General features: G+C 38.5%; 1 non-coding gene across 1 annotated transcript; it reads left to right on the top strand.

Annotated features, from left to right (window-relative positions):
- Positions 1 to 8022: 8022 nt before the first annotated feature.
- On the top strand, positions 8023 to 8130 carry LOC112746001 (small nucleolar RNA R71). Its single transcript, XR_003173902.1, has one exon. It is a non-coding gene; the product is annotated as a small nucleolar RNA R71 (small nucleolar RNA).
- Positions 8131 to 9759: the final 1629 nt, after the last annotated feature.

Below are 9759 nucleotides of genomic sequence, written 5' to 3'. Positions count from 1 at the left end.
ATAAAAAGAAAGAGAAAGAATAAAAAATAGTATTATCTTATAAAAAAGAAAGAAAAAGAAATATGTACAGGTTTCAAATCACAAGATTTTCATTTCTGTCCTTTTTATTTTTTATCTTAAATTTCAAGCATACTTGAATAGACCCTGTAGCTAAGTTTGATCCTCCCCTTAATCTCACCTACTCTACCGCTCAATTTGAAGACCTGGTAACTAGTATATATCAGCAGGCGCTACTATAATTTAATTTTGTTAATAGGCGCTACTATATATAACCTACTAACATTAATTGATCTCACAGGAACACCAAAATAATAGTTGAAAATAAAATAATTAATAAGTATAGATAAAATGTGAATTATAACTAAATGAAAACTTAAATATAAATTTCATACCATAAATTAATTTAACCTACTAACTATTCTAACATGTGTTCGTCTTCTCCAATGTCATCATCTAGTAGTTCATCATCTACCTCATCTCTTAACAATGATAGATTATCATCATTTTCTAATAAAGAATCAAAGTCTTGCTCTAACCATGGCTCATTCTTGCATGCTTCATCATCTTCATTTTCCCCCATATCATATGAGTCTCTTGGCTTCAAATGCACGACAACACTCCAATCTTTATTAACTTCATCATTGACAAAATACACCATTTGAGCTTGTAAGGCTTCAATATATGGATCATCCTCCTCTCGGTCACCACTGTGTGTTACTCGTGAAAAATTAACAAAAGTAAAACCCCAACTATCCTTTCTACAGCCCCGTTCTCTAGTGGTGTCAGCCCATTTACATTTGAATAAAGTAACCCGAAATTGGCCATTGTAGTTTAGTTCTATAATATCTTCTAATTTTTCATAATATGACAAATAAGCATTCCTAACATTAGCATCACTAGCACTAGCAACACAAGGAGTTGAAGACATTAAGAAAACTCCATTATTATGGGTCTTTAACCCATTGTCTCGATTGGTAGTTCGAAAGGAGAACCCATTGATACTAAATATAGAAAACCTCTTGGCATATTGTGATGGACCCCTTGCTAAGTATCTTAAATTCTCATGCACAATATTCATAATGTCTGGGTTCATAAGTTATTATGATAGAAAAACATATTAGTTATTATATCCACAAATACTGCTCAATATTAGCAAAAAATTATCAATTTTCTATTTACCTGCGTAGGAAACCAACAAAATCTTTATTGACTCTTTTTTTTATCTCTACATTTGAAGGCCTTCTACCCTTAGATTGTCTTCGTACAAAATCTTTGAAGTCACTGTCAGATATAAAAGTTTAATTAAACAACTATTTTCAAGTAAATAAAAAATATGTACGCAAATCCTTAAGTACTTACTCAATGAACGGTTTGACATATGGACAATTTAGAACCACACAGCGATCTGCTTGTTTTTTTTTTCATAGGTGACAACTCAAATACTGTGAAAGCTCCCTTAGTGTTACCCATTTATGGAAAAAGCGAATCAACATGTGTTTTGTAATTACCATCCGGATGATCATCAACACGTGGTGGCCTATTAAATCTTGTCTTAATCCCTTCTAAGTATCGAGAGCAAAATGTAAGAGCTTCTTCAGCCACATATCCTTGGTGAACAAAATTGTGATCATCAACAATGGCACCAAAGGGCTTGGAGCGCTCAAACGTGAATCACACTTTGTCACAATTCCGCACAACTAACGAGCAAGTGCACTGGGTCATCCAAGTAATACCTTACGTGAGTAAGGGTCGATCCCATGGAGACTGTCGGCTTGAAGCAAGCTATGGTCACCTTGTAAATCTCAGTCAGGCTAATTCAGATGGTGATGGAGAATTGATAATTAAAAGATAAATAAAACATAAAATAAAGATAGAGATACTTATGTAATTCTTCGGTTGGAATTTCAAATAAGCGTATGAAGATGCTTTGTTCCTCCTGAACCTCCGCTTTCCTATTGCCTTTTTCCAATCATTCATACTCCTTTCCATGGCAAGCTTTATGTTGGGCATCACCGTTGTCAATGGCTACTTCCCGTCCTCTCAGTGAAAATGTTCCAAATGCGCTGTCATCGCACGGCTAATCATCTGTCGGTTCTCGATCATGTTGGAATAGGATCCATTGATCCTTTTGCGTCTGTCACACGCCCAACAATCACGAGTTTGAAGCTCATCACAGTCATCCCTTCCCAGATCCTACTCAGAATACCACAGACAAGGTTTAGACATTCCGGATCTCAGGAATGGCCGCCAATAATTCTAGCCTATACCACGAAGGTTCCAATCTTAGATTAGAAACCCAAGAGATACGCATTCAAGCCATTGCTAGTAGAACAGAGGTGGTTGTCAGGCACATGTTCATAGGTGAGAATGATGATGAGTGTCACGGATCATCACATTCAAGTTGAAGAACGAATGAATATCTTAGAGAAAAAGTAGGCGTGAATTGAATAGAAGAACAATAGTACTTTGTATTAATTCATGAAGAACAGCAGAGCTCCACACCTTAATCTATGGTGTGTAAAAACTCTACCATTGAGAGTACATAAGAACAAGGTCTAGGCATGGCCGTGAAGCCAGCCCCCAAACGTGAAAAGGTCTATTCCAATATGAGTTAAAGATACATGAAAATACAATAGCAAAATGTCCTATTTATAGAAAACTAGTAGCCTAGGGTTATAGAAATAGGTAATTAATGCAGAAATCTTCTTCCAGGCCCACTTGGTATGTGCTTGGACTGAGCATTGAAGCTTCTATGTGTAGAGACTTTTCTTGGAGTTAAACGCCAGCTTTTGTGCCAATTTGGGCGTTTAACTCCAGCTTTTGTGCCAGTTTTGGAGTTAAACGCCAAAATTCTTGAGCTGACTTGGAATGCCTATTTGGGCCATCAAATCTCGTGCAAAGTATAGACTATTATATATTGCTGGAAAGCCCAGGATGTCGACTTTCCAACGCAATTGAGAGCACGCTAATTGGGTCTCTGTAGCTCTAGAAAAAATACTTTGAGTGCAGAGAGGTCAGAATCCAACAGCATCTGCAGTCCTTTTTCAGCCTCTGAATCAGATTTTTGCTCAGGTCCCTCAATTTCAGCCAAAAAATACCTGAAATCACAGAAAAACACACAAACTCATAGTAAAGTCCAGAAGAGTGATTTTTATTTAAAAACTAATAAAAATATAATAAAACCTAATTAAAATATACTAAAAACATACTAAAACAATGCCTAAAAGCGTATAAATTATCCGCTCATCACAACACCAAACTTAAATTGTTGCTTATCCCCAAGCAACTGAAAATCAAATAGGATCAAAAGAAGAGAATATACAATGAATTCCAAAAACATCTATGAAGATCAGTATTAATTAGATGAGCGGGACTTTTGGCTTTTTGCTTCTGAACAGTTTTGGCATCTCACTTTATCCCTTGAAGTTCAGAATGATTGGCATCTATAGGAACTCAGAATCCAGATAGTGTTATTGATTCTCCTAGTTAAGTATGTTGATTCTTGAACACAACTACTTTATGAGTCTTGGTCGTGGCCCTAAGCACTTAGCTTTATTCAGTATTACCACCGGATACATAAATGCCACAGATACATAACTGGGTGAACCTTTTCAGATTGTGACTTAGCTTTGCTAGAGTCCCCAATTAGAGGTGTCCAGAGCTCTTAAGCACACTCTTTTTGCTTTGGACCATGACTTTAACCGCTCAGTCTCAAGTTTTCACTTGACACTTTCACGCCACAAGCACATGGTTAGGGACAGCTTGGTTTAGCCGCTTAGGCCAGGATTTTATTCCTGTGGGCCCTCCTATCCACTGATGCTCAAAGCCTTGGATCCTTTTTATCACCCTTGCCTTTTGGTTTAAAGGGGTATTGATTTTTTCTGCTTTCTTTTCTTTTTCTTTCTTCTCTTTTTTTTTTCGCATATATCCTTTTTCTGCAAGCTTTTCACTGCTTTTTCTTGCTTCAAGAATCAATTTTATAATTTTTCATATTATCAAATAACATTTCTCCTTTTCCCATCATTCTTTCAAGAGCGAACAATTTTAACATTCATAAACAATCAAATTCAAAAATATGCACTGTTCAAGCATTCATTCAGAAAAACAATAGTATTGCCAACACATCAAAATAATTAAAATGTTTTAAAATTTGAAATTCATGCAATTCTTTTTCTTTTTCAATTAAAAACATTTTTCATTTAAGAAAGGTGATGGATTCATTTTCATAGCTTTAAGGCATAGACACTTAGACACTAATGATCATGTAATAAAGACACAAACATAAATAACATAAGCATAAAAATTAAAAAAACAGGAAAATAAAGAACAAGAAAATTAAAGAACGGGTCCACCTTAGTGATGGCGGCTTGTTCTTCCTCTTGAAGATCTTATGGAGTGCTTGAGCTCCTCAATGTCTCTTCCTTGCCTTTGTTGTTCCTCTCTCATGGTTCTTTGGTCTTCTCTAATTTCATGAAGGAGGATGGAATGCTCTTGGTGCTCCACCCTTAGTTGTCCCATGTTGGAACTTAATTCTCCTAGGGAGGTGTTGATTTGCTCCCAATAGTTTTGTGGAGGTAAATGCATCTCTTGAGGCATCTCAGAGATTTCATGATGAGGAGTTTCCTCATGCTCTTGGTGAGGTTCTCTCACTTGCTCCATCCTTTTCTTAGTGATGGGCTTGTCCTCATCAATGAGGATGTCTTCCTCTATGTCAATTCCAGCTGAATTGCAGAGGTGACAAATGAGGTGAGGGAAGGCTAACCTTGCCACAGTAGAGGACTTGTCCGCCACCTTGTAGAGTTCTTGGGATATAACCTCATGAACTTCTACTTCCTCTCTAATCATGATGCTATGAATCATGATAGCTCGGTATATAGTAACTTCAGATCGGTTGCTAGTAGGAATGATTGAGCGTTGGATGAACTCCAACCATCCCCTAGCCACGGGCTTGAGGTCATGCCTTCTTAGTTGAACCAGCTTTCCTCTTGAATCACTCTTCCATTGAGCGCCCTCTTCACAGATGTCCGTGAGGACTTGGTCCAAACTTTGATCAAAGTTGACCCTTCTTGTGTATGGGTGTGCATCTCCTTGCATCATGGGCAAGTTGAACGCCAACCTTACATTTTCCGGACTAAAATCTAAGTATTTCCCTCAGACCATTGTAAGCCAATTCTTAGGATCCAGGTTCACACTTTGATCATGGTTCTTGGTGATCCATGCATTGGCATAGAACTCTTGAACCATTAAGATTCTGACTTGTTGAATGGGGTTGGTGAGAACTTCCCAACCTCTTCTTCGGATCTCATGTCGGATCTCCAGATATTCGCCCTTTTTGAGCTTAAAAGGGACCTCGGGGATCACCTTCTTCTTGGCCACAACTTCATAGAAGTGGTCTTGATGCACCTTTGAGAGGAATCTCTCCATCTCCCATGACTCGGAGGTGGAAGCTTTTGCCTTCCCTTTCCTCTTTCTAGAGGTTTCTCCGGCCTTTGGTGCCATAAATGGTTATGGAAAAACAAAAAGCTTTAGCTTTTACCACACCAAACTTAGAAGGTTGCTCGTCCTCGAGCAAAAGAAGATAGAAGAGAGTAGAAGAAGAAAAAATAGAGGAGATAGAGGGGGCTTTGTGTTTCGGCCAAGGGGGATGGGTAGTGTTTAGGTTGTGTGAAAATGAAGGAGTGAAGATGGGTTTATATAGGAGTGGAGAGGGGGGTGTGGTTCGGCCATTATGGGTGGGTTTGGGTGGGAAAGTGGTTTGAATTTGAATGGTGAGGTAGGTGGAGTGTTATGAAAGATGGATGTGAGTGGTGAAGAGAATGGTGGGATTTTATAGGTGAGGGGTTTTTGGGGAAGAGGTATTGAGGTGATTGGTGAATGGGTGAAGAAGAGAGAGAGAGAGAGGTGGGGTAGGTGGGGATCCTGTGGGGTCCACAGATCCTGAGGTGTCAAGGATTTTTCATCCCTGCACCATGTGGCATTCAAAACGCCCCTTGCTGCCAATCCTGGCGTTAAACGCCAGGCTGCTGCCTATTTCTGGCATTTAACGCCAGCTTCTTGCCCATTCCTGGCGTTAAACGCCAGTCTGGTGCCTATTTCTGGCGTTAAACGCCCAGAATGGTGCCAGACTGGGCGTTTAACGCCCATTCTGCTACCCTTACTGGCATTTAAACGTCAGTAAGTTTCTCCTCCAGGGTGTTCTATTTTTCATTCTGTTTTTCCTTCTGTTTTTGCTTTTTCAATTGTTTTTGTGACTTCTCATGATCATCAACCTACAGAAAATATAAAATAACAAAAGAAAATAGAAATTTAACATAGATAAGTAAAAATTGGGTTGCCTCCCAACAAGCGCTTCTTTAATGTCAATAGCTTGGCAGTGGCTCTCATGGAGCCTCACAGATGTTCAGAGCAATGTTGGAACCTCCCAACACCAAACTTAGAGTTTGACTGTGGGGGCTCTGTTTGACTCTGTATTGAGAGAAGCTCTTCATGCTTCCTCTCCATGGTGACAGAGGGATATCCTTTAGCTTTAAACACAAGGGAGTCTCCATTCACTTGAATGATCAATTCTCCTCTGTCAACATTAATCACAGCTTTTGCTGTGGCTAGGAAGGGTCTGCCAAGGATGATGGATTCATCTATACACTTCCCAGTCTCTAGGATTATGAAGTCAGCAGGGATGTAGTGGCCTTCAACCTTTACCAAGACATCCTCTACAAGTCCATAAGCCTGTTTCTTTGAATTGTCTGCCATCTCCAGTGAGATTCTTGCAGCTTGTACCTCATTGATCCCTAGCTTCTCCATTACAGAGAGAGGCATGAGGTTTATACTTGACCCTAGGTCACACAGAGCCTTCTCAAAGGTCATGGTGCTTATGGTACAAGGGATTGAGAATTTTCCAGGGTCTTGTCTCTTTAGAGGTAATTTCTGCCTAGTCAAGTCATCCAGTTCTATGGTGAGCAATGGAGGTTCATCCTCCCAAGTCTCATTACCAAACAACTTGGCATTTAGCTTCATGATTGCTCCAAGGTACTTAGCAACTTGCTCTTCAGTAACATCTTCATCCTCTTCAGAGGAAGAATACTCATCAGAGCTCATGAATGGCAGAAGTAAATTCAATGGAATCTCTATAGTCTCAGTGTGAGCCTCAGATTCCCATGGTTCCTCATCAGGAAACTCCATGGAGGCCAGTGGACGTCCATTGAGGTCTTCTTCAGTGGAGATCACTGCCTCTTCCTCCTCTCCAGGTTCGGCCATGTGAGACGTGTTTATGGCCTTGCACTCCCTTTTTGGATTTTCTTCTGTATTGCTTGGGAGAGTACTAGGAGGGAGTTCAGTAATTTTCTTACTCAGCTGACCCACTTGTGCCTCCAAATTTCTAATGGAGGACCTTGTTTTAGTCATGAAACTTTGAGTGGTTTTAATTAGATCAGAGACAATGGTTGCTAAGTCAGAGTGGCTTTGCTTAGAGTTCTCTGTCTGTGGCTGAGAAGATGATGGAAAAGGCTTGCTATTGCTAAACCTGTTTCTTCCACCATTATTGTTGTTGAAACCTTGTTGAGGTCTCTGTTGATCCTTCCATGAGAGATTTGGATGATTTCTCCATGAAGGATTATAGGTGTTTCCATAGGGTTCTCCCATGTAATTCACCTCTTCCATTGCTGGGTTCTCAGGATCATAAGCTTCTTCTTCAGAGGAAGCTTCCTTAGTACTGCTTGTTGCTGCTTGCATTCCAGACAGACTCTGAGAAATCATATTGACTTGTTGGGTCAATATTTTATTCTGAGCCAATATGGCATTCAAAGTATCAATCTCAAGAACTCCTTTCTTCTGAGCTATCCCATTATTCACAGGATTCCTTTCAGAAGTGTACATGAATTGGTTATTTGCAACCATTTCAATGAGTTCCTGAGCTTCTGCAGGCGTCTTCTTCAAATGAAGAGATCCTCCAGCAGAGCTATCCAATGACATCTTGGATAGTTCAGACAGACCATCATAGAAAATACCTATGATGCTCCATTCTGAAAGCATGTCAGAAGGGCACCTTCTGATCAATTGCTTGTATCTTTCCCAAGCTTCATAGAGGGATTCTCCTTCCTTCTGTCTGAAGGTTTGGACTTCCACTCTAAGCTTGCTCAATTTTTGAGGTGGAAAGAACTTTGCCAAGAAGGCATTGACTAGCTTTTCCCAAGAGTTCAGGCTTTCTTTAGGTTGTGAATCTAACCATGTCCTAGCTCTGTCTCTTACAGCAAAAGGAAAAAGCATAAGTCTGTAGACTTCAGGGTCAACCCCATTGGTCTTGACAGTGTCACAGATTTGCAAGAATTCAGCTAAGAACTGATGAGGATCGTCCAATGGAAGTCTATGAAACTTGTAATTCTATTGCATTAGAGAAACTAATTGAGGCTTAAGCTCAAAGTTGTTTGCTCCAATGGCAGGCATTGAGATGCTTCTCCCATAGAAGTAGGGAGTAGGTGCAGTAAAGTCACCAAGCACCTTCCTTGCATTGTTGGCATTATTATTTTCGGCTGCCATGGTTTCTTCTTCCTTGAAAAGCTCTGTTAGGCCCTCTAGAGAGAATTGTGCTTTAGCTTCTCTTAACTTTCTCTTCAAGGTCCTTTCAGGTTCAGGATCAGCTTGAACAAGTATGCCTTTATCTTTGTTCCTGCTCATATGAAAGAAAAGAGAACAAGAAAGTAGAGAATCCTCTATGTCACAGTATAGAGATTCCTTGAGGTGTCAGAGAAAAAGAAGAATAGAAGGAGGAGGTAGATAGAAGAGAATTCGAACATATAAAGAAGAAGGGAGTTCGAATTGCACCTTGAGGAGGAGTGTTAGTCCGTTAAATAGAAGGATGTGAGAACATATAATTCGAACATATAAAAAAATTTTGAAATAATAAAAAGAAATTTTGAAATTTTGATTGAGATTTTCGAAAATTAAGATTGGGAAAGAAATTAAGTGATCTTTTGAAAAGATTTTGAAATTAGAAATTAAAAAGATATGATTGAAAATTAATTTTGAAAAAGATGTGATTGAAAAGATATGATTAAGAAGATATGATTGAAAATCAGACTAAAAAGAGAAAGTTTTAAAATTAAAGTTGATTACTTGACTACCAAGAAATTAGAAGATATGATTCTAGAATTTAAAATTTGATCCTTTCTTAATAGGCAAGTAACAACTTGAAAATTTTGAAGTAGATATTTAATTATAATAAGAATTTTCGAAAATAAAAAGAAAATGGAAAGAAATTGATTTTGAAGAGATATGATTGAAAAGATATGATTTGAAAAAGATTTGATTTTGAAAAATTATGAAGATTTGAAAAAAATCTAAATTAAAAACAAAATCTTCCCTCTAGTGTCATCCTGGCGTTAAACGCCCAGAATGGATGTCATTCTGGCGTTTAACGCCCAAAATCCTACCTTTTTGGGCGTTAAACGCCCAGCCAGGTACCCTGGCTGGCGTTTAAACGCCAGTTTTCCTTCTTCACTGGGCGTTTTGAACACCCAGCTTTTTCTGTTTGATTCCTCTGCTGAATGTTCTGAATCTTCAATTCTCTGTATTATTAGCTTGAAAAGACACAATTTTGAAAATATTTTTGAATTTTTTTTAATGATGAGAAATAACAAAAAATGCAACTAAGATCAAATGAACAATGCATGCAAGACACCAAACTTAGAAATTTTGTATTAGAGGTTTTAACAAATTGAGAATGCATAAGAAAAACAACAAAACACACAAAACAGGAGAATTTAA

The sequence above is a fragment of the Arachis hypogaea genome, chromosome 14 (genome assembly GCF_003086295.3).
Source record: "Arachis hypogaea cultivar Tifrunner chromosome 14, arahy.Tifrunner.gnm2.J5K5, whole genome shotgun sequence".
Lineage (NCBI taxonomy): Eukaryota > Viridiplantae > Streptophyta > Magnoliopsida > Fabales > Fabaceae > Arachis > Arachis hypogaea.
This window is presented reverse-complemented; position numbering and strand designations above follow the sequence as displayed.